This window comes from Hyla sarda, chromosome 12 (assembly GCF_029499605.1).
Source record: "Hyla sarda isolate aHylSar1 chromosome 12, aHylSar1.hap1, whole genome shotgun sequence".
Taxonomy (NCBI): Eukaryota; Metazoa; Chordata; class Amphibia; order Anura; family Hylidae; genus Hyla; species Hyla sarda.
Window position 1 is genome coordinate 44,213,702 of NC_079200.1, and position 20,941 is coordinate 44,234,642.

Below are 20,941 nucleotides of genomic sequence, written 5' to 3' on the forward strand. Positions count from 1 at the left end.
TACTTATTTGCTCAAGATGCTTACGTAGCACCAACATATTCCGCAGTGCTTGTGCATTGTCATCAGTGGTCTCCAACCTACGACTGTTCCGCTGTGGCAAAAGCAGCAGACGTCTCAGGGATAAAAAATGGATCTTTGTCATGCGCAGTTACAGTGGAAGACAGATGACGGTATGCGTGGATTCACTTCATAAGGTTTATTAAAGGCACAACAACAATGCGTTTCTTGCCCATAAAGGGCACTTCATCAGGCAATGTGCAACGTGCCAGCTTCAGTGCATAAAGAGGGAAACACATCATCATGTAGCAATTTCGCATATCCAGTGGCCTTGAGGTTTCCATTGATGAAGAATGGCCCCACTATCTTTGTACCCCATATACCACACCATACCATCAATTTTTGTGTTCCAACAGTCTTGGAGGGATCTATCCAATGTGGGTTAGTGTCAGACCAATAGCGGTGGTTTTGTTTGTTAACTTCACCATTCACATAAAAGTTTGCCTCATCACTGAACAAAATATTCTGCGTGAACTGAGGGTCCTGTTCCAATTTTTGTTTTGCCCATTCTGCAGCACCTGAAACTACGGATACTGGAAGCCTGTGCTACCATTTCTCCTGCGGTGTATATAGTAGTATATAGCAGTGTATACGGATACTGGAAGCCTGTGCTATCATTTCTCCTGCGGTGTATATAGTAGTATATAGCAGTGTATACGGATACTGGAAGCCTGTGCTAGCATTTCTCCTGCGGTGTATATAGTAGTATATAGCAGTGTATACGGATACTGGAAGCCTGTGCTAGCATTTCTCCTGCGGTGTATATAGTAGTATATAGCAGTGTATACGGATACTGGAAGCCTGTGCTAGCATTTCTCCTGCGGTGTTGCTATCAGTGTGTGAAGAGTGGGAGAAGAGGGTTGCATTGACAATCCAACACAATGGGCAGCACATTGAACACATTTTATAAGTGGTCAGAAACTTGTAGATAACTCATGAAAGAATAAAGTTACGTTAACATCATTGTTTTTCTTGTGAAATTCCCAATAAGTTTGATGTGTCACATGACCCTTTTCCTATTGAAAAAACAAAAGTTGGATTCAAAATGACTGACTTCAAAATGGCCGCCATGGTCACCACCCATCTTGAAAAGTTTCCCCCCTCACATATACTAATGTGCCACCAACAGAAAGTTAATATCACCAACCATTCCCATTTTATTAAGGTGTATCCATATAAATGGCCCATCCTGTACAACTTCTAGCATGACTGGACAGCCGAAGGATGTTTGCATGATCCCAATAGGGTTCATAATCTAGATGCCTTTTTTGTGCACTATGGCCAGGAATCTAAGAAAACTACCAGAATATTTGTGAAGTATGACCCAGAGGAAACACAAAAAAAAAAACATACAAACTCTATGCAGATGTTGCCTTTGGTAGAATTTACACCGAAGACTCCAGCACTGCAAGGCAACAATGCTAAACACCAAGCCCCAAGCCAACCATGCTGCTATAAGATGGGATCTTTTACTCTTTTGCTTGCTGTTAGTAAAGAAAAGTATTTAAAGGGGCACAAAGGATAGGGGATAAGATGTCAGATCGCCGCGGTCCCACTGCTGGGGAGCCCCAGGATCGCTGCTGCGGCACCGCGCTATCATTACAGCACAGAGCGAGTTCGCTCTGTGCGTAATGACGGGCGATACAGGGGACGGAGCTGTGTGACGTCATGGCTCCGCCCCTCGTGACATCACGGCCTGTCCCCTTAATGCAAGTCTATGGCAGGGGGTGTGATGACCGCCACGCCTCCGCCCATAGACTTGTATTGAAAGGGGTGGGCCGTGACGTCACGAGGGGCGGAGCTGTGACGTCACGAGGGGCGGAGCTGTGATGTAACGATGCTCCGGCCCCTGTATTGCCCGTCATTACGTGCAGAGCGAACTCGCTCTGTGTTGTAATGATAGCGCAGTGCCGCAGCGGGGATCCCAGGGCTCCCCAGCAGCGGCATCGCGGCGATCTGACATCTTATCCCCTATCCTTTGGATAGGGGGATAAGATGTCTAGGGGCGGAGTACCCCTTTAACCAATTTCAGAGGCTAAAAACCATTTTATTCTTGCCCCATTAAGACAGGTGCAGGAATTGTACACTGCAACAAACCATACACCTGTGGCAGCAGGGCATCAGGGGAGGTTTTCAGCCTTCAAAATGAAAATAATCAAAAAAAAGTGGTTCCCCGATATACGATTGTTTAAACTTACAATGGCCTCTCAGAGGCTTTCATAAGTTTAATCCATTTAAAATGCTAGATACAAACAAAGGAAAAATCCAGGGCTGGACAGGTGGAATAAAATCTCAAATCTTCTTTAAAAGGTGCAATAACAGGCATGTACAAAGAAGCAGAGCTCCGGCTTTTAAGGGGTACTCCGGTGAAAAACTTTTTTTCTTTTAATCGACTGGTGCCAGAAAGTTAAAACAGATTTCTAAATTACTTATTTAAAAAAAATCTTAATCCTTCCAGTACTTATTAGCTGCTGAATACTACAGCGGAAATTCTTTTCTTTTTGGAACACAGAGCTATGTGCCGACATCATAACCACAGTGCTCTCTGCTGACACCTCTGTCCATTTTAAGAAATGTCCAGATAGGGGAAAATCCCCATAGAAAACATATGCTGCTCCGGACAGTTCCTAAAATGAACAGAGATGTCAGCAGAGAGCACTGTCCTCGTGATGTCAGCAGAGAGCTCTGTGTTCCAAAAAGAAAATAATTTCCTCTGCAGTATTCAGAAGCTAATAAGTACTGGAAGGATTAAAAAAAATTAATAGAAGTAATTTACGAATCTGTTTAACTTTCTGGCACCAGTTGATTTAAAAAAATAAAAAAGTTTTCCACCAGAGTACCCCTTTAAGCCGAAGCTCTGCTTCTTTGTACATGCCTGTATTTGCACCTTTTAAAGAAGAAAAATAAAGCTTTGAGATTTTATTCCACCTGTCCAGGGCTGGATTTTTCCTTTGTTTGTATCCTGCCTCCACTGCACCATGGTCCCGTGCCCTTGGATTTCTTCGGGGTTAGAGGGTGCGCTGGACTTTCTCTGTCTCGCTTTAAAATGTTAGGGCTATTTACAGGTCCCTCGTGGAGGTGAATGTGCTCAATGTACCCTGTCCTGCTGCCGCATACATGCACGGGTCTACGTGGGTTTGTGCTGGGCACAGTGGGCGTAGTGACCGCCTCCCGGATGGAAATGCTGATCATGGGCATTATGTACTCACAAGCTGACCTCTTTCGCCATCATCCCCTGCCCTCCCGGCTCTGTGGCTGCCTGCCTCTAGGGTATGGGCAGGAAGAGAAGGCCGTACAGGCCAACAGATTCCTGGGGGTGTCTGCTTCTCTCCTATTCTTCACACCCCACTACCAAACCAGAACTTGTTAACAACTGACCATCCCCCTAATGATAAAGACTGAGGGAACTTCTGGTAAAGGGTTGAGGAAATCCTGTCACCTGGAGTTGTGGCCCTTCAGGAATGATGATGATAGTTTTGGGAGGGGGTTTTATGGTATGGGATAGGTGGGGTAATGTTTTGAATTAAAAAAAAAAGTTGTCAATGTTTTATTGGTTATCAGTGGGAAGGCCATGGTGCAGGGTTCGGTATGAGTAGGGTCTGGACATGGTTTATTTTTGTGCTTAACTTTTTTCATTTTTGTTTCCTTATTACGGACTTGGCATACAATGGTTTCAACATACAATGTCTGTCTCCCCTGAAGAAGCAGTGTGCAAAACATATGTTGGGGTATGTATGTGGTGGGTTTCAGGCACTGTTCATGGCAAGTACTATTTGTTGATGCTCTTTTGGACTCTTCTGTTTTTTTGCAGGTATTATCCTTCCCAATTGCTGCTAACCCTACTGTGGTGCATTCATCTCTATATTTTTTGCAATACCGTACTTCTTTAGTTTGCAGTTTCCATGTGAGATGTTACTCCACTGATGTGTATTTTTGCAGCACAGTTGTACAGTCCATTGTTACGCCTAGCGCTCCGGGTCCCCGCTCCTCCCCGGAGCGCTAGGCGTCTCTCTCCCTGCAGCGCCCCGGTCGGTCCCGCTGACCGGGAGCGCTGCACTGTCATGGCCGTCGGGGATGCGATTCGCACAGCGGGACGCGCCCGCTCGCGAATCGCATCCCAGGTCACTTACCCGTCCCGATCCCCTGCTGTCATGTGCTGGCGCGCGCGGCTCCGCTCTCTAGGGCGCGCGCGCGCCAGCTCTCTGAGACTTAAAGGGCCAGTGCACCAATGATTGGTGCCTGGCCCAATTAGCTTAATTGGCTTCCACCTGCTCCCAGACTATATCTGCTCACCTCCCTTGCACTCCCTTGCCGGATCTTGTTGCCTTGTGCCAGTGAAAGCGTTTAGTGTGTCCAAAGCCTGTGTTACCTGAACTTCTGCTATCCATCTTGACTACGAACCTTGCTGCCTGCCCCGACCTTCTGCTACGTCTGACCTTGCCTCTGCCTAGTCCTTCTGTCCCACGCCTTCTCAGCAGTCAGCGAGGTTGAGCCGTTGCTAGTGGATACGACCTGGTTGCTACTGCCGCAGCAAGACCATCCCGCTTTGCGGCGGGCTCTGGTGAACACCAGTAGCCTCTTAGAACCGGTCCACTAGCACGGTCCACGCCAATCCCTCGCTGACACAGAGGATCCACTACCTGGTAGCCGAATCGTGACAGTAGATCCGGCCATGGATCCCGCTGAGGTGCCGCTGCCAAGTCTCGCTGACCTTCCCACGGTGGTCGCTCAGCAATCGCAGCAGATTGCCCAACAAGGACAGCAGCTGTCGCAGTTGACCGCCATGTTACAGCAACTTCTGCCTCTGCTACAGCAGCAACCATCTCCTCCGCCAGCTCCTGCACCTCCTCCGCAGCGAGTGGCCGCTCCTAGCCTCCGCTTGTCCCTGCCGGACAAATTTGATGGGGACTCTAGACTCTGCCGTGGATTTCTGTCTCAGTGTTCCCTGCATATGGAGATGTTGTCGGACTTGTTTCCTACAGAACGGTCTAAGGTGGCGTTCGTAGTGAGCCTTCTTTCAGGAAAGGCCTTGTCTTGGGCCACACCGCTCTGGGACCGCAATGATCCTGCCACAGCCACAGTCCAGTCCTTCTTCACTGAAGTCCGGAGTGTCTTCGAGGAACCAGCCCGAGCTTCTTCTGCCGAGACTGCCCTGCTGAACCTGGTCCAGGGTAATTCTTCAGTGGGCGAGTACGCCATCCAATTTCGTACTCTTGCTTCTGAATTATCATGGAATAATGAGGCTCTCTGCGCGACCTTTAAAAAAGGCCTATCCAGTCGCATCAAGGATGTGCTGGCCGCACGAGAGATTCCTGCCAACCTGCAAGAACTTATCCATTTGGCCACCCGCATTGACATGCGCTTTTCTGAGAGACATCAAGAGCTCCGCCAGGAAAAAGACTTAGATCTCTGGGCACCTCTCCCACAGTCTCCGTTGCAACCTACGCCTGGGCCTCCCGCCGAGGAGGCCATGCAAGTGGATCGGTCTCGCCTGACCCAGGAAGAGAGGAATCGCCGTAGGGAAGAAAATCTTTGTCTGTACTGTGCCAGTACCGAGCATTTCCTCGTGGATTGCCCTATTCGTCCTCCACGTCTGGGAAACGCACGCACCCAGCTCACGTGGGTGTGGCGTCTCTTGGTTCTAAGTCTGCTTCTCCACGTCTCACGGTGCCCGTGCGGATTTCTCCTTCAGCCAACTCCTCCCTCTCAGCCGTGGCCTGCTTGGACTCTGGTGCCTCTGGGAATTTTATTCTGGATTCTCTGGTGAATAAATTCCGCATCCCGGTGACCCGTCTCGTCAAGCCGCTCTACATTTCCGCGGTCAACGGAGTCAGATTGGATTGCACCGTGCTTTACCGCACAGAACCCCTCCTGATGTGTATTGGACCCCATCGCGAAGTGATTGAGCTCTTCGTCCTCCCCAACTGTACCTCTGAGGTCCTCCTCGGTCTGCCATGGCTCCGGCTTCATTCTTCCACCCTTGATTGGACCACCAGGGAGCTCAAGAACTGGGACTCCGCCTGCCATAGGAAGTGCCTCTCCCCCCCTCCCAGTCCCGTCAGGCAAGCCTCAGTGCCTCCTCATGGCCCCCGTCCTGGTGACACACTGCCCCGTGCCAGGCTTCGCCCTCTGCCCTCCCTCCCCATTCCCACTCCTGCTGTACTGCCTGCCGTTGAGGAAACCCTCCATTCTTTCCCGGTGTCCTCATCCCAGGGGAGGCAGTTACCGGACAAAGAAAAGGGGAGACCTAAGGGGGGGGTACTGTTACGCCTAGCGCTCCGGGTCCCCGCTCCTCCCCGGAGCGCTCACGGCGTCTCTCTCCCTGCAGCGCCCCGGTCAGTCCCGCTGACCGGGAGCGCTGCACTGTCATGGCCGTCGGGGATGCGATTCGCACAGCGGGACGTGCCCGCTCGCGAATCGCATCCCAGGTCACTTACCCGTCCCGGTCCCCTGCTGTCATGTGCTGGCGCGTGCGGCTCCGCTCTCTAGGGCGCGCGCGCGCCAGCTCTCTGAGACTTAAAGGGCCAGTGCACCAATGATTGGTGCCTGGCCCAATTAGCTTAATTGGCTTCCACCTGCTCCCAGACTATATCTGCTCACCTCCCCTGCACTCCCTTGCCGGATCTTGTTGCCTTGTGCCAGTGAAAGCGTTTAGTGTGTCCAAAGCCTGTGTTACCTGAACTTCTGCTATCCATCTTGACTACGAACCTTGCCGCCTGCCCCGACCTTCTGCTACGTCTGACCTTGCCTCCGCCTAGTCCTTCTGTCCCACGCCTTCTCAGCAGTCAGCGAGGTTGAGCCGTTGCTAGTGGATACGACCTGGTTGCTACTGCCGCAGCAAGACCATCCCGCTTTGCGGCGGGCTCTGGTGAACACCAGTAGCCTCTTAGAACCAGTCCACTAGCACGGTCCACGCCAATCCCTCGCTGACACAGAGGATCCACTACCTGGTAGCCGAATCGTGACATCCATGGTGTATTTGCCGTCTCTACCGCATTTTCATCTAAATGTGCAGTCCAGTGCCACAATATTTCTCTTATGCTTTTTAATACTTTTCATACTAATAAAGTTTGATTATATTTTCATATAATTTTTGTAACTGAGTCTGTCTTTTTGCTATTTATTTACAATGGAAGTCCCTGAACCAATTATTATTGTATTGTACTTTTTGATCAAAATGTATCCTAACAACCTGTTAGTTTTTGAATTTATGCTGAGAAGCAAGTAGATCAAAATAAAATTTGTGGATGTGCGACCAGGTCTATTTTCTTTATTTGAATTCACATTATGTTGTCTATCCCCCTCTTTTTTTGTTGTTTTTACTTGGTCTGCACTCTACCCCTTCCCCTCAGCCCAGCCCTATATAAATGAGCAGGCAGCTGCACAGGGCCCCCTCCTTACTGGCAGCCTCCCAGTCTGACTGGGAGCACATGGTAAGTGAGCTTTTTACACCTTGTTCACACTGGTGTGGTGCTGTGCGGCATCCGTGGATGCCGTGGCACTGTGTCTATGGGGACTGGTTTGAGTGGCATTGGGCTGCTCTGCCAGTGGGTTGTACCCCCTGTGGGCACTGGTGTTGCGGCGGAGGTGGTCGCCGCCCAGTGCTATGCCAGTTTATGCTAGGGATGTTAGGGACCCACTCTAAATAGGTGGCCTTGACGTGGCGAGTGGGCTTGTACTTTTTGATCAAAATGTATACTAACAACCTGTTCGTTTTTGAATTTATGCTGAGAAGCAAGTAGATCAAAATACAAATTGTGGATGTGTGACCATGTCTGTTTTCTCTATTTGAATCCAATTATTATTGTATGTTGAGTGACCACTGTATTTTAATTCAGTATAAATCTTGAAAACGTTGAGAAATTGAGCTAAACTTTATATAAAGCAAAAATCCCTTTACAAGGCACCAAACTGGCAACAGCTTGCCATCATTGGTATATTTTTGGATTCCAGTTCTGTAACTACAGGTTCATTACGGTTACAGTGATTTAATTTTAAACACAACGGGAAACCAAAACCAGAGTAACTGCAGCAGAAAGGAAGAAAATCCACACTCAGGAAATGGTGCACAGGACTAATTCCTAGATCACACGCAGAAGGCCTGAACTCTTTACATGGGTCAAAGCTATTATGGGCACATTGAAAGGAGAACTTTAACCCACCCACATGGTGACAATGAGGTGGTAGAATGAATCAGTACTCTACAAGGAGTATGTAGTATGTATATATAAAAAAATATATATATATTTATTAATTCTATATGCTATATTCTATATGTTATATTATGTTATACTCAGATTCCCCAGCGCTGTACACTCAAATTTGTCCCTGTCCCCATTGGGACTCACAATCAATCTAAATTCATCTATCAGTATGTTTTTTGGACTTTGGGAGAAAACTGGAGTACCCGGAGGAAACACATGCAAACACGGGGAGAACATACACCCTTGTTGCAGATGTTATCCTTGGTGGGATTCGAACCTAGGAGCTCAGTGCTGCAAGGCAATAGTGCCAACCACTTAGCTATGTTGTATATATGGACAGGCTTTGGCCATGGTGGTGATGGGGGATATCCAAGGAGATACAAATTTAAAGCAATTAAAAAAACTTACTCATGTCTCTAATCCCATAGTGAACCAGGGCAGAAACTCGACTGGGCACTACGATTTTGTCTTACTTGCGGGCCAACATGACTGCCGCAGCTGATCAGTAGCCTCAGTGGTCACGAATAATACTATTGCTGAGCTGGAATGACAATAGTATGGCATATGATCGCTAAAGCCACCCATTGGTTGCACCAGTCACATGCTGGCTGCTGGTAAAGAAAGACCACTAGAGCAGAGATCTCCAAACTGTGAACCTCCAGATGTCCGAGCATACTGGGAGTTGTAGTTTTGCAAAAGCTGGAGGCCCAGATTGGAGACCTTCATACGAGAGCTAATGCGCTGGATTTTTCTTTTTCAGAACATGGATATCCCCTATAACCTTTTATGTTGTCCAGATGTACTAATAAAGCATATGGGAAGAGGTTTCCTTGATGTGTCTGATCTTTTCATGAAGAATAAGTGAGAGGTACTGAACAAAGGCAAATATTTATGGAAAGGTTGCTCTGCCATGTTGAATTTTTTTTTTTCCGGGTGGGCTCAAAAACTTGTTCGTGAAAAACAACAGATGTGGACCACATGTCATGCTTATATATATTGCAACATTTCACTATCAAGGTGCCCATGCACATTAAAGGAAAGTTGGCAGGATGTGTATGGAGGTGGTCTAGTCCCTTCTTGGATACGAACATGACTGAACCCTTGTTTCCATAGGAGAAAAGCCACTGTCCAAGGTTTCTGGCAGTGGCTTATTCCCCATTATCCCCACTGAAAACATTTGCACACTCTGCACTGTTCTCCTTTAGCTCATGTCTGAGGTAGAGTCTAGTGTGGGTTTTAACAATAAAATTAAAGGGGTACTCAAGATGGAGAAATGTTTTTAAATCCACTGGTGCCAGAAAGTTATAAAGATTTGTAATTAACTTCTATTTAAAAATCTTATGTGATAGTGGAAAATAAAGAGTTTGGACGAGTTTGATGGCGCCAGATCCCAGAAAACCAATGAGCCAAAAGTTTTGGTAAAAGCAAATTGCCTTTATTGCTACAAAGTTTGTACCAATAAAGCCAATTTGTTTTTACCAAAACTTTTGGCTCATTGGTTTTCTGGGATCTGGCGCTATCAAACTCGTCCAAACTCTTTCTTTTCCACTATCACTTCACTGCACCGTACCTGGATGTCACGGTGAAGGACGTTGAGGCTGCCTCCCTACGCTTCTGGATCACCTACATCAGCGAGTCTACAGGCGGACAGAGGTGTTGTGCACAACACATTACCGTAAGGTGCAACTTGTAGCGCACACATTACCCCATCTAAATAATACTCCACTAGGAGCGCTCCTCGTCTTTTTCATATTTTCCCTCATTTAAAAATCTTAGGCCTTCCAGTACTTAGCAGCTGTAAGCTCCAGAGGAAGTTGTGTAGTTTTTTCCAGTCTAACCACAGTGCTCTCTACTGACAAAAAAATTGTGCCACTTCGCTGCAATTGTGCAAAGCACAGTAAAATTGGGTAATTTATACATAGCCAAAACACAGTAAAAATTCAACATGTGAAAACATCTCCATAGTACTCTCAAAAAATATGCACTTTGAAATTACATCAAAACTATGTATAATGTGAACTGGTCTCAACCCACTGATGAGTCTAATGGCCGGCATTTATCATTGTAGGTGTAAGTGAATCATTTTTCTACACCTTTTTTGTGTGCTGGTAATGTGTAGGAGCGCCCAATTTATTAAATTGTTGCAGAGGATTTCATAAATGTTGTGCAGGTAAACATTTTCTGAAATTTTACTCTTCACATACACCATAAAGCTAAGCTAAGTTTGGTCTGGTCTGGTGTCGTTTAGAGACTTTTCAGTGGGCTTTGCGCCTTTTCACAAAAAGGCACAGTTCATAAAATCCTTCCTTATCATGTGTTTTGCCCAAATCAGTGGATTGCAACTCAAATCAGAAGAAATGTGTAAACCAAAAAAATCTGCTTGCGCCTTTTTTGCACCTTTTTTTTTTTAGACACAAAAAACTGTTTAAAGACAATGATAAATGTCGGCCAATTATTCACTCGGCAGAACTCCAGCACCAGCAGCCTAAGTAGATAAGCTGCAGTGATGAGACTTCACCCCCTCTCTCTGCAAAGCCAGAGGCTTCATGGAAACTGTGGGGAGCATTAGGAAATAATTTCCATGTATGGCCGAAAACTTATGCCTGCCACATCAGCTAACACAGGTACGCAGAACCTTTACATTATTCTCTAATAGCCTATGCTGAACTATATAAGCAAAAAATATTAATAATCCTGTAATGCTTCTTTTATATTCGAGCCTATATGGGGGTATACAATAGAAGAATCTGTCAAGAAATTCTCCACAAGTATACCCCAAATATAAACTGCAAATACTGTGTGAAGGAATTTACTCGCTTTCAGAAACTTCGCTTGAAAGAAAAAATCAAGAATGTGTTGGAAATACTTTTCTATGATCCCCTAAAAACCTGTTCTCTACATCTGTATAGCTGAGAAAGCAAAAATAGTCACGCAAATGTAAACATTCTGATAAAAGTTATATGTTTTAAGGGCCAACCGCTGGTTTACAAGAGTTACTGTATTCCAAACATTCACCATTTTTTATGCCCATCTAACAATGTCACCATTGTTCTTGTATGCATGCATTGCAGCCCAAGGAAGCAATAATACTCATTATACACACACACACACACACATATATATATATATATATATATATATACCCTACATATTTCCACACCATTTAAGGGATGCACAAGAAGCAGTTCAAATTAAATAAAAATGCAAACAAGTCTGCAAAATAAAGAATGAACTGAAAGACATTCTTTTCCCATATGTCCAATAAGGCATACATAATAGAAAGGGGTTCACTATTCAGGACCACCAGCTATTAATCAGACAGGAAAACCACTCTGGTAAACCATGCATGTCACATAAAGGGGAACTCCGATACTTAACTTTTTCTCCCTTATGCACAGATTGGGGATAAGTGTCTGATGGCGGAGTGTCTCCTGCCCGGTGCTTCGCTCTCCTCATGCATGGAGTGGTGGTTGACATGCCTGCACCATGCATCGCTATGGGAGAGCCGGAGTTACACTAGGGGATGTGGAGGGGGCGTGACAATGACCACCACTCCGTGCACGAGGAGAGTTGGTGTTTTGAAAACAAATCTTCAGAATATCAGGGTTCTGTGCAGGAGATCGCAGGAATTCCCCTTAAATTTACTGCCCAGTAGAGCTGCAGCTCTTCAAAGCGCCAGCTGATCACAGGGGTAAGTGGGGAAGAAGCCATACCTGAAGCTATCAGCCAGCTTATACACTGGGGTCTTCTAGAAATTGGGTCCTGAAAGAGACAACAACTATATGCATGTTCTCAGGGGCAGAAGGAGTGATGTGGCATAATGTGGGTTACCGGGCATTCAATGGGAATGCCTATCTTATGATCAGTGGGAGTCTGACCTCAAGTGAATGGGGCTTTGTTACAGAAAAAACTGTAAATGAGCTAATGCTCTTAAAGGGGTATTCCAGTGGAAAATGTTTTTTTTTTTTTTTTCAAATCAGCTGGTGCCAGAAAGTTAAACAGATTTGTAATTAACTTCTATAAAAAAAATGTTTTATCATTCCAGTACTTATCAGCTGCTGTATGTCCCCGAGGAAGTAGAGTTGTTCTTTTGTGTTTGACCACAGTGCTCTCTGCTGACACCTCTGCCCATGTCCGGAACGGTCCAGAGCAGGATAGGTTTGCTATGGGGATTTTCTTCTATTCGAGACAGGTCCTGACAGGGACAGCACTGCGGTCAGTCTGGAAATACTTTACAACTTCCTCTGTAGTATACAGCAGCTGATAAGTCCTGAAATAATTAAGATTTTTTTAACAGAAGTAATTTATAAATCTGTTTAACTTTCTGGAACCAGTTGATAAAAAAAAAAATTTCCACTGGAGTACCCCTTTAACTAATAACGTGGCCACATTATTCAGAGCATCAGTGGGGATCCCAGCAATAGGATCCCTCCCAAAGTCATTGAATACCATAACACTGTAGTCATAACATTACAACCACCTGCCTTTTACAGTGTATCACACAATATAGTAACATAGTTCATAAGGTTGAAAAAAGACCAGAGTCCATCAAGCTTAACCTATAACCCTAATGAGTCCCTACTGAGTTGATCCAGAGGAAGGTAAAAAAAAACAACTAATTTTAGAGGTAAAAATTATTTCCCGACTCCAAATATGGCATCAGAATAAATCCCTGGATCAACGTTCTGTCCCTATAATAAATAATAATATCCAATAATAAATCTAGTATCCATAACCTGTAATGTTATTACTCTCCAAAAATGCATCCAGGCCCCTTTTGAAATCTTTTACAGAGTTCACCATGACCACCTCCTCAGGCAGAGAATTCCACAGTCTCACTGCTCTTACAGTAAGGAACCCCCATCTGTGCTGGTGTAGAAACCTTCTTTCCTCTAGACGTAGAGGATGCCCCCTTGTTATAGATACAGTCCTGGGTATAAATAGATCATGGGAGAAATCTCTGTACGGTCCCCTGATATATTTATACATAGTTATTAGGTCTCCCCTAAGCCTTCTTTTTTCTAAACTAAATAACCCTAATTCTGATAATCTTTCTGGGTACTATAGTCCTCCCATTCCCTGTATTACTCTGGTTGCCCGTCTTTGAACCCTCTCCAGCTCCACTATATCTTTCTTGTACACTGGTGCCCAGTACTGTATACAGTATTCTATGTGTGGTCTGACTAGTGATTTGTACAGATATTATCGTGGGCATCTATGCCCCTATTGATGCACCCCATGATTTTATTGGCCTTGGCAGCAGCTACCTGACACTGGTCACTACAGCTAAATTTACTATTAACTAAGACTCCTAAGTCCTTTTCTACATCAGTCGTCCCAAGTGTTCTCCAATTAAATACATAATCCCAGCCCGGATTTTTCTTCCCCTGCATAACCTTATATTTATCAGTGTTGAACCTCATCTGCCACTTCTCAGCCCAAACCTCCAACCTATCCAGAACCATTTGTAACAGTGCACTGTCCTCTATAGTGTTTACCACTTTACAGAGTTTAGGATCATCTGCAAAGATTGCTACTTTACTATTCAACCCCTCTACATGCCACCAAATGTGTGCATGTTGTCTCCCTCAATTTTTCAATAAAAAATTCTTCACGTGATGAAGGAATCACATGACTTGTAGTGATAAAAACACAGCTAAACTGCATCATGTGAAAAAATATTAGGGGGAAGTTTTTAGTTTTTTTCTTTCAGATCACCGAAGTTAGCAAACAAAATTTGTGACTTTACACAGCTTTTTCAAGACTTTATGAATGATGGGGGTGCAGATAACCAGCACCCACGCCGATCAGCTGTTTAGTGCCCCGTATTACACAGTGAACAGGGCCAGAAGCCTTGCCTTTTTTATTGTATATTTGTGGTGATGCATCGCGGCAGTTCACCCTTTCACTCCTAAGATGTGGCCTCTATAGGTCAGATTTTTTCCCCAGCACATCCCGCAGATGATCGATCAGATTGAGATCTGGAGAAATTTGCCATTAGGAAACTCTGTTTACATGAATTAGGGGACCTGTTCTGAGCAATGTTTAGGTAGGTGGTACATGTCACAGTAATAACCACATGAATGCCAGGACCTAAAGTTTCCACCAGAACATTACTCGGAACTTCACACTGCCTCAGGCTTGTCTTCTTTTTATAGTCAATTCTGGTGTCATCTCTCCCCAAGTTAACGGAGTAATGTAGTGTAATATAACTTATACCCTATCCAAAGGATTGGGGATAATATATAGCTTGCGGGGGGTCCAAGTGCTGGGACCCCCCGCGATCTCTTGTACGGGGCCATGCCAGTCCATAGGAATGGTGCGCTCAGTCGCTGCACGACGTGGCGGCTTACACGGCTCCTCCATGTATCCCATAGAGATACATGCAGGGGGCTTGTCTGCTGAGGCTTCCTGCTGGGGACGGCATGGTGCTTCCTGCGGACTGCTGCGGACCTGTACAGGAGATCGCAGTCGGACCCCCCGCGATCTATAACTTCTTCGGATAGGAGATAAGTTATATTACACTACAGTACTCCTTTAACTGACACATCCTTTGATTCATCAGACCAGGCCACTATGACCGGTCTTTGGCTACACAGCGGTCCTTTGTGCTCTACCCCCATTCTATCATACCCCAAAAAAGTAACCGATTGGATCCCTTGTACAACAGACACTGCTGGGTCCCAATGATTTGAATTGGACCCGTCATGTGTCCGGTATTTGAGGGGAGTCGAGCACAGAAAAATACTGAACATGCAGAATTTTTTTTCTCTGCTCAACTCCCCCTTTTCCCAATGGAGCTCCCATTAGCAAAGGATAACGTTGATGTGAACGAGCAGATACCAGTCGCTCGCATTTTTGGTAGGTGCTAACCACTGAATACCAGGAACAGCTCACATGACCTGCCATTTTGAAAATGCGCCAACCCAATTGTCTAGCCATCACAATTCAACCTTTTATAGGTATCATTGTCATGATTTTGATCATGTTTTATGCTTCAGTGGTTTTAACATTTTGGCTGATTGATGAACTAAAAGGGGTACTCCCATGGAAAATTACTTCTATTTAATAAAATCTTAATCTTTCCAGTACTTTTTAGTGCCTGTATACTACCGAGGAAATGGTTTTCTTTTTGGAACACAGAGCTCTCTGCTGACATCATGACCACCGTGCTCTCTGCTGACATCTCTGTCCATTTTAGGAACTATCCAGAGCAGCATAGGTTTGCTATGGGGATTTTCTCCTACTCCTACTTTTCTTAAAATGGACAGAGATGTCAGCAGAGAGCACTGTGCTTGTGATGTCAGCAGAGAGCTCTGTTTTCCAAAAAGAAAACCATTTCCTCTGTAGTATTCAGCAGCTAAGTAGTACTGGAAGGATTAAGATTTTTTTTATAGAAGAAATTTAAAAATCTGTTTAACTTTCTGGCACCAGTTGATTTAAAAAAAAAAAAAAAAAAAAAAAAAGGTTTCCACGGGAATACCCCTTTAATAAGAAGCCTTACTTCTGTGGAAGGTATAATGGAAAAAATTGGACCGATCTTGGCGCTGGAGCTCCGGACGAAGGGTCCGTTTCGGACCAGAAACGTATAGCTTATGTACCCTAAATAAAGCTTTTTAAAGGAATATAGACATCTTCCTTATTCACTTTATCCGGAGCTCCAGCGCCAAGATCGGTCCAATTTTTTCCATTATACCTGCTACTACATTACACTGGGACAGCGTGCCTGACTCCAGAGGACTGAGGCTGCGGACCTGGCAATTACTACTATACCAAGGGCTTTAGGTGTTGTGCTCTGAGCGCAACATCTTCTGGTGAGTTTAACCGAAAATACGTGTAAACTTTACCTCTAACGTCCTTCACTAGGGGCGCAAATTCCCCTCTCTCTCTCTCTCTCTTTTTCTCTTTATGCTATTACTTCTGTGGAAGGACATCTCTTTATATAATATTATAGTTCGGGAGTAATAAACTATTTGGAGTGCTTGTAACAGTCTACGAAGAGTCATTTTAAGAATGTTTGCCAAAATAAAAGCTAAGGTAAGCAACAAATGTCATTGCAACGAAGACTTGAGGTTTGTGAAAGATTTAATAGGTTGAATCTAAAGCAGTGGTCTCAAACTGTGGCCCTCTAGATGTTGCAAAACTTCAATTCCCAGCATGCCCGGACAGCCGTTGGCTGTCCGGGCATGCTGGGAGTTGAAGTTTTGCAACATCTGGAGGGCCACAATTTCAGAGCACTGTTCTTAAGGGTTAATAAATGTACGGGCCTCCTTCTCCCATGTGTCTGCAACAGAGGTTTTAAAAGCCTGTCCCTTGGACAAAGTCACACCCATCTCCAAGAGGAGTGTAGAACACAGATCCTATTATATCACAAGTGACCATGGAGCTGACCCACTAGGGAGCTTGTAAAAACCTTGGCTGTGTTTGGTGGGGTGTGAGGGAGGAGACAGAATGAGGTCAAGAGCCCGATGTGTTGCTGAACACAGGGGCAGCCTATTAAATCATTTCAACAGTTAACTATTTCAGTGCCAGGATTTGTCTAAAATTGACTTTATGCTGATTAACTCCACAGACTATAATGGGAGAAGTAAAACAGAAATAAGGCAAAAAAAATTAAAATTTCGTTTCTACTTTTTAAGGAATGGAACAACTATTAATGAAAAAGTGCAGATCTTGTATTCAAGTCTTCTTGAAAAAAAAAAGGTAAATATTAAAAGAATCAACACAGTATATGATTTTCTATGTGAACAGAAGAATCAGGATCACCCAAGACCTTTAAAGGCGCAGAAATACCATCTGCAGTGCATACACTGCCACACAGGGACCGTGCATGTGGCTTTGTTATGTGCTTGAGTCATCACATTGTGCAAAAAGGCATCTGTCCACTTTCTAAGATGTGTTTTTACTGCAAAAACTTTTATATAACTTAATACTGTATATAAGGTTGTTTTGCTTTTTTTTTTTTTTTTTTTACTTTAAAGGAAGGACGTTAAGACATGCCAGGATAGGTCGATGGAGCAGGCCAAGAGTTTGGGACCAGTAAGGATGGGTTCACATCACGTTTTTCCCCATATGGGAGTGCATACGGCAGGGGGGAGCTAAAAAGTTGCACTTCCGTATCCCTGTGTATGTGGTCCCATAATTCATTTCAATGAGCCGACCGGAGTGAACCGGTCGGCTCATTTTTCCCCGTATGTGGTTTTCTACCGGACCTAAATCCGTGGTTGACTATGGGAAAAATGCAGGGGAAAAAGGAGCCGACCGGTTCACTCCGGTCGGCTCATTGAAATGAATTACATATGGGACCGCATACACAGGGATACGGGAGTGCAACTTTTTTAGCTCCCCCCCTGCCGTATGCGCTCCCGCATGGGGAAAAACGTGATGTGAACCCAGCCTAACAATGCCTGGCATACACTAAGCAACTACACAACTTTGGCTCTGACTCTTTGATTATTGTTCTTGATGGAAATATTGATTTCAATGATGTTTTACATTATGTAAATCTGTTTATTGCCTTATATCATTTCACAAACTAAGCATTCTCTCCTTATTCATATTAGGCCACTATCACATGCTGCATACCAGTGGTGGGCCTGTTTACATTAATAGACCCAATGTAATATTCTACTCTATCATGCTTTTCAGTAGCACAAACATTTATGTACGCTCATAAAACAGACCAAACGTAGTTTCTCGTAGACCGTATACTATTTAAGTGAATGGGTTCGCCACAGGCAAAAAAAGGTATGCAGGACTTACACTGTGTAAGTCCTGCATACCTTTTTTTGCTGGTATCTCAATATATACCAGCGACGAAGAGCAGAAATAAGATGTGGTTGAGGTTTTAGACACCTACATAATATGGACATCTTTCCCTTCAAATAAATACTCCATTCAATATGGTGTATATGACAAATATCCTCCATGGAAAACAGCCATTTTGTTGGTCTACCTGGTCTACCTCCATGCAGATCTCCTCTAGAGCAGTGATGTTTTGGAGCTATCGCTGGGCAACACAGAATTTCAACTCCCTCCAAATGTTTTATATGGGGTTGAGATCTGGAGACTGGCTAGACTACTCCAGGACCTTGAAATGCTTCTTACGAAGCCACTCCTTCGTTGCCAGGTCGGTGTGTTTGGGATCATTGTCATGCTGAAAAACCCAGCCATGTTTCATCTTCAATGCCCTTGCTGATGGAAGAAAAATCCATTGTTTATCAGGCATCGGTTTATTATGGTCGATATAGTGGGATACGGCTGAAATTCCTTTATTGTGTTGTATGATGGTGTTTAGGGATGTGATATCCATAGTAAGGAAGGAATAGTGTTCTTTCCACTGTAAATCGATGATGGAACTGATGAAATCACTGGTATCTCGGGTGTAAGATGGTAGTTTATAAACATATTTCTGAAGATGAAAATCAATGTATTGTGACTACTGGAATTCCCTTGCGGGTCCCAATATGTGGCATGCACTACCCAAATGCTGTAATCCAGATTAAATAAACACCGGTCTAATGTCAAAAACGGCTATCAACTACATAGTGTATCCCGTCACGCTGCGCTGAAACATGACTGCGATTTCTCCAACTTTTCTGCAATACCGATTAAGCACATCCCATCTACCAGCCATTGACGGTACACACAACTGTGTAGATTAGAACATTTTGGGATATTCAAGCTTAAAACTTTAATACCGCTGGTTTTGAATGAATATATTGAACACACAGTATAATCCCACCATGTCTGAAATTCACAATTTCCCCCCTTTATCCAACACCAGAGAGGCACCACGCTAATTGGCTACCATTCCATCATCAAGCTACAACTGATTGGTCGCCTTTCCAGGCGTAACAATACGACTACATTCAGAGAGAACCAGCCTAAATCTGATTGGCTGAACAGCTCCTTTTTGAACGGATCGATTGGCGATTCCACATCGGTAAGCATCCGATTGGTTGAATTGACATCAAGAATACAGCATACTGTTAATACGCCTCTAAGTCAGCATCACTGTGATTGGAAATTTTCATTTTAAAACATCCGATGGAGCACCATGGACTGGCTGAAAGCTGGAACATGTGACCACATAAAAACAGAGTTCCCAGCCCTGTCCGCCCGCACTAAAAATGACGTCAGGGCTTTTGAGCTGTGTGAATTTTATTATTTGTCTAAATATATGTTTTTATGTATGACATTATTTCAAGGAAGCGCTATACAAACCACCCATGTCACGCCCCCTGGGCTGGCCCCCGGTACTGTTTTTTTGGTGCCTTTTTAACTATTTAAATGTAACAGTACTGTAAAAATCTAGACATCTTTTATTCTGCAATTGAGAAAGGGGGAACTTAACCCTGAAACGCGTCTTGCATGATTGTCCACCACATGTATGCATTAATAAATGTGAAGACTTTATTTTAAACCGGACTGGAATTGAATTTGGTCTCTGAAAGGCAGAGCCACTGCAGATCATCCTTTACCTCCAATACCTCCCCATGGGCCCTTTATGTTCCATAACTCACAATTAAAGGGGTACTCCGGTGGAAAACTTTTTTTTATTTTTTTTAAATCAACTTGTAAACAGATTTGTAAATAACTTCTATTAAAAAATCTTAATCCTTCCAGTACTTATTAGCTGCTCAATACTACAGAAGAAATTATTTTCTTTTTGGAACACAGTGCTCTCTGCTGGTGCTCTCTGCTGACATCTCTGTCCATTTTAGGAACTGTCCAGAGCAGTATATGTTTGCTATGGGGATTTTCTCCTACTCTGGACAGTCCCTAAAATGGGCAGAGATGTCAGCAGAGAGCACTGTGCTCATGATGTCAGCAGAGAGCTGTGTTCCAAAAAGAAAAGAATTTCTTCTATAGTGTTCAGCAGCTAATAAGTACTGAAAGGATGAAGATTTTTTTAATAGAAGTAATTTACAAATTTGTTTAACTTTCTGGCACCAGTTGATTTAAAAAAATAAAAATAAAAAGCTTTCCACCGGAGTACCCCTTTAAGTCCTTTTTTTTGTAAGCACTTTACAGGAAGAAGAAACACACGTAGCGACTCACTCTTAGTTGTGAATTCTCTATTTATTTGGCAATCTTCTTATAAAAAATATTTTTATAAGAAGATTGCTGAATAAATAAGAAGCGCATTCACAACTAAAGGTGAGTCGCTACGTGTGTCTTCTCCATGTGAAGTGTTTGCACATATCAATGACTATCACATGTATAGCACCACCTAATACAGAGTGGGAGGCTGTGAATGTAAGGACAGGCTCACCTGCTAAGTCTGAACTCCTTTCACCGAATACCTTTTTTTTTGGAGGCCCTAGTATATGCACCCATGTATATACTAGTGCCACAGAAAAAATGCACTTAAAAAGAGATGGCCCAAGTACACATTTCCTATTCCTCCAGGCCAGAGCCTCCTGCAAGGGTCAGGAATGGTCTGCCTTTGCCCGAGCTTATTGAGTGTCCAACTAGCTCCAGGCTTCTACCTGGGATGCCACCCCAGAGTCAACCAAAGAACACAGCCAACTGGTTGTCTCTCCATATAAACAGCAGGGGTTGCTGGTGAAGAACCTGATGACCACACACACACCCCTCCCCCCTAGACTTACAGTAAGGACTTTACAAAAGGGCAACTCACCCTATAAGATCCTGTGACAATGTGGGCAGAGAAT

The 20,941-nt window shown here is 44.3% G+C and overlaps 1 protein-coding gene across 2 annotated transcripts in view; it reads right to left on the reverse strand.

Moving 5' to 3' along the window:
• Positions 1-20,941, reverse strand: part of MRC2 (mannose receptor C type 2) — an 80,307-nt gene that overhangs the window by 51,445 nt on the left and 7,921 nt on the right. The window lies entirely within an intron of this gene.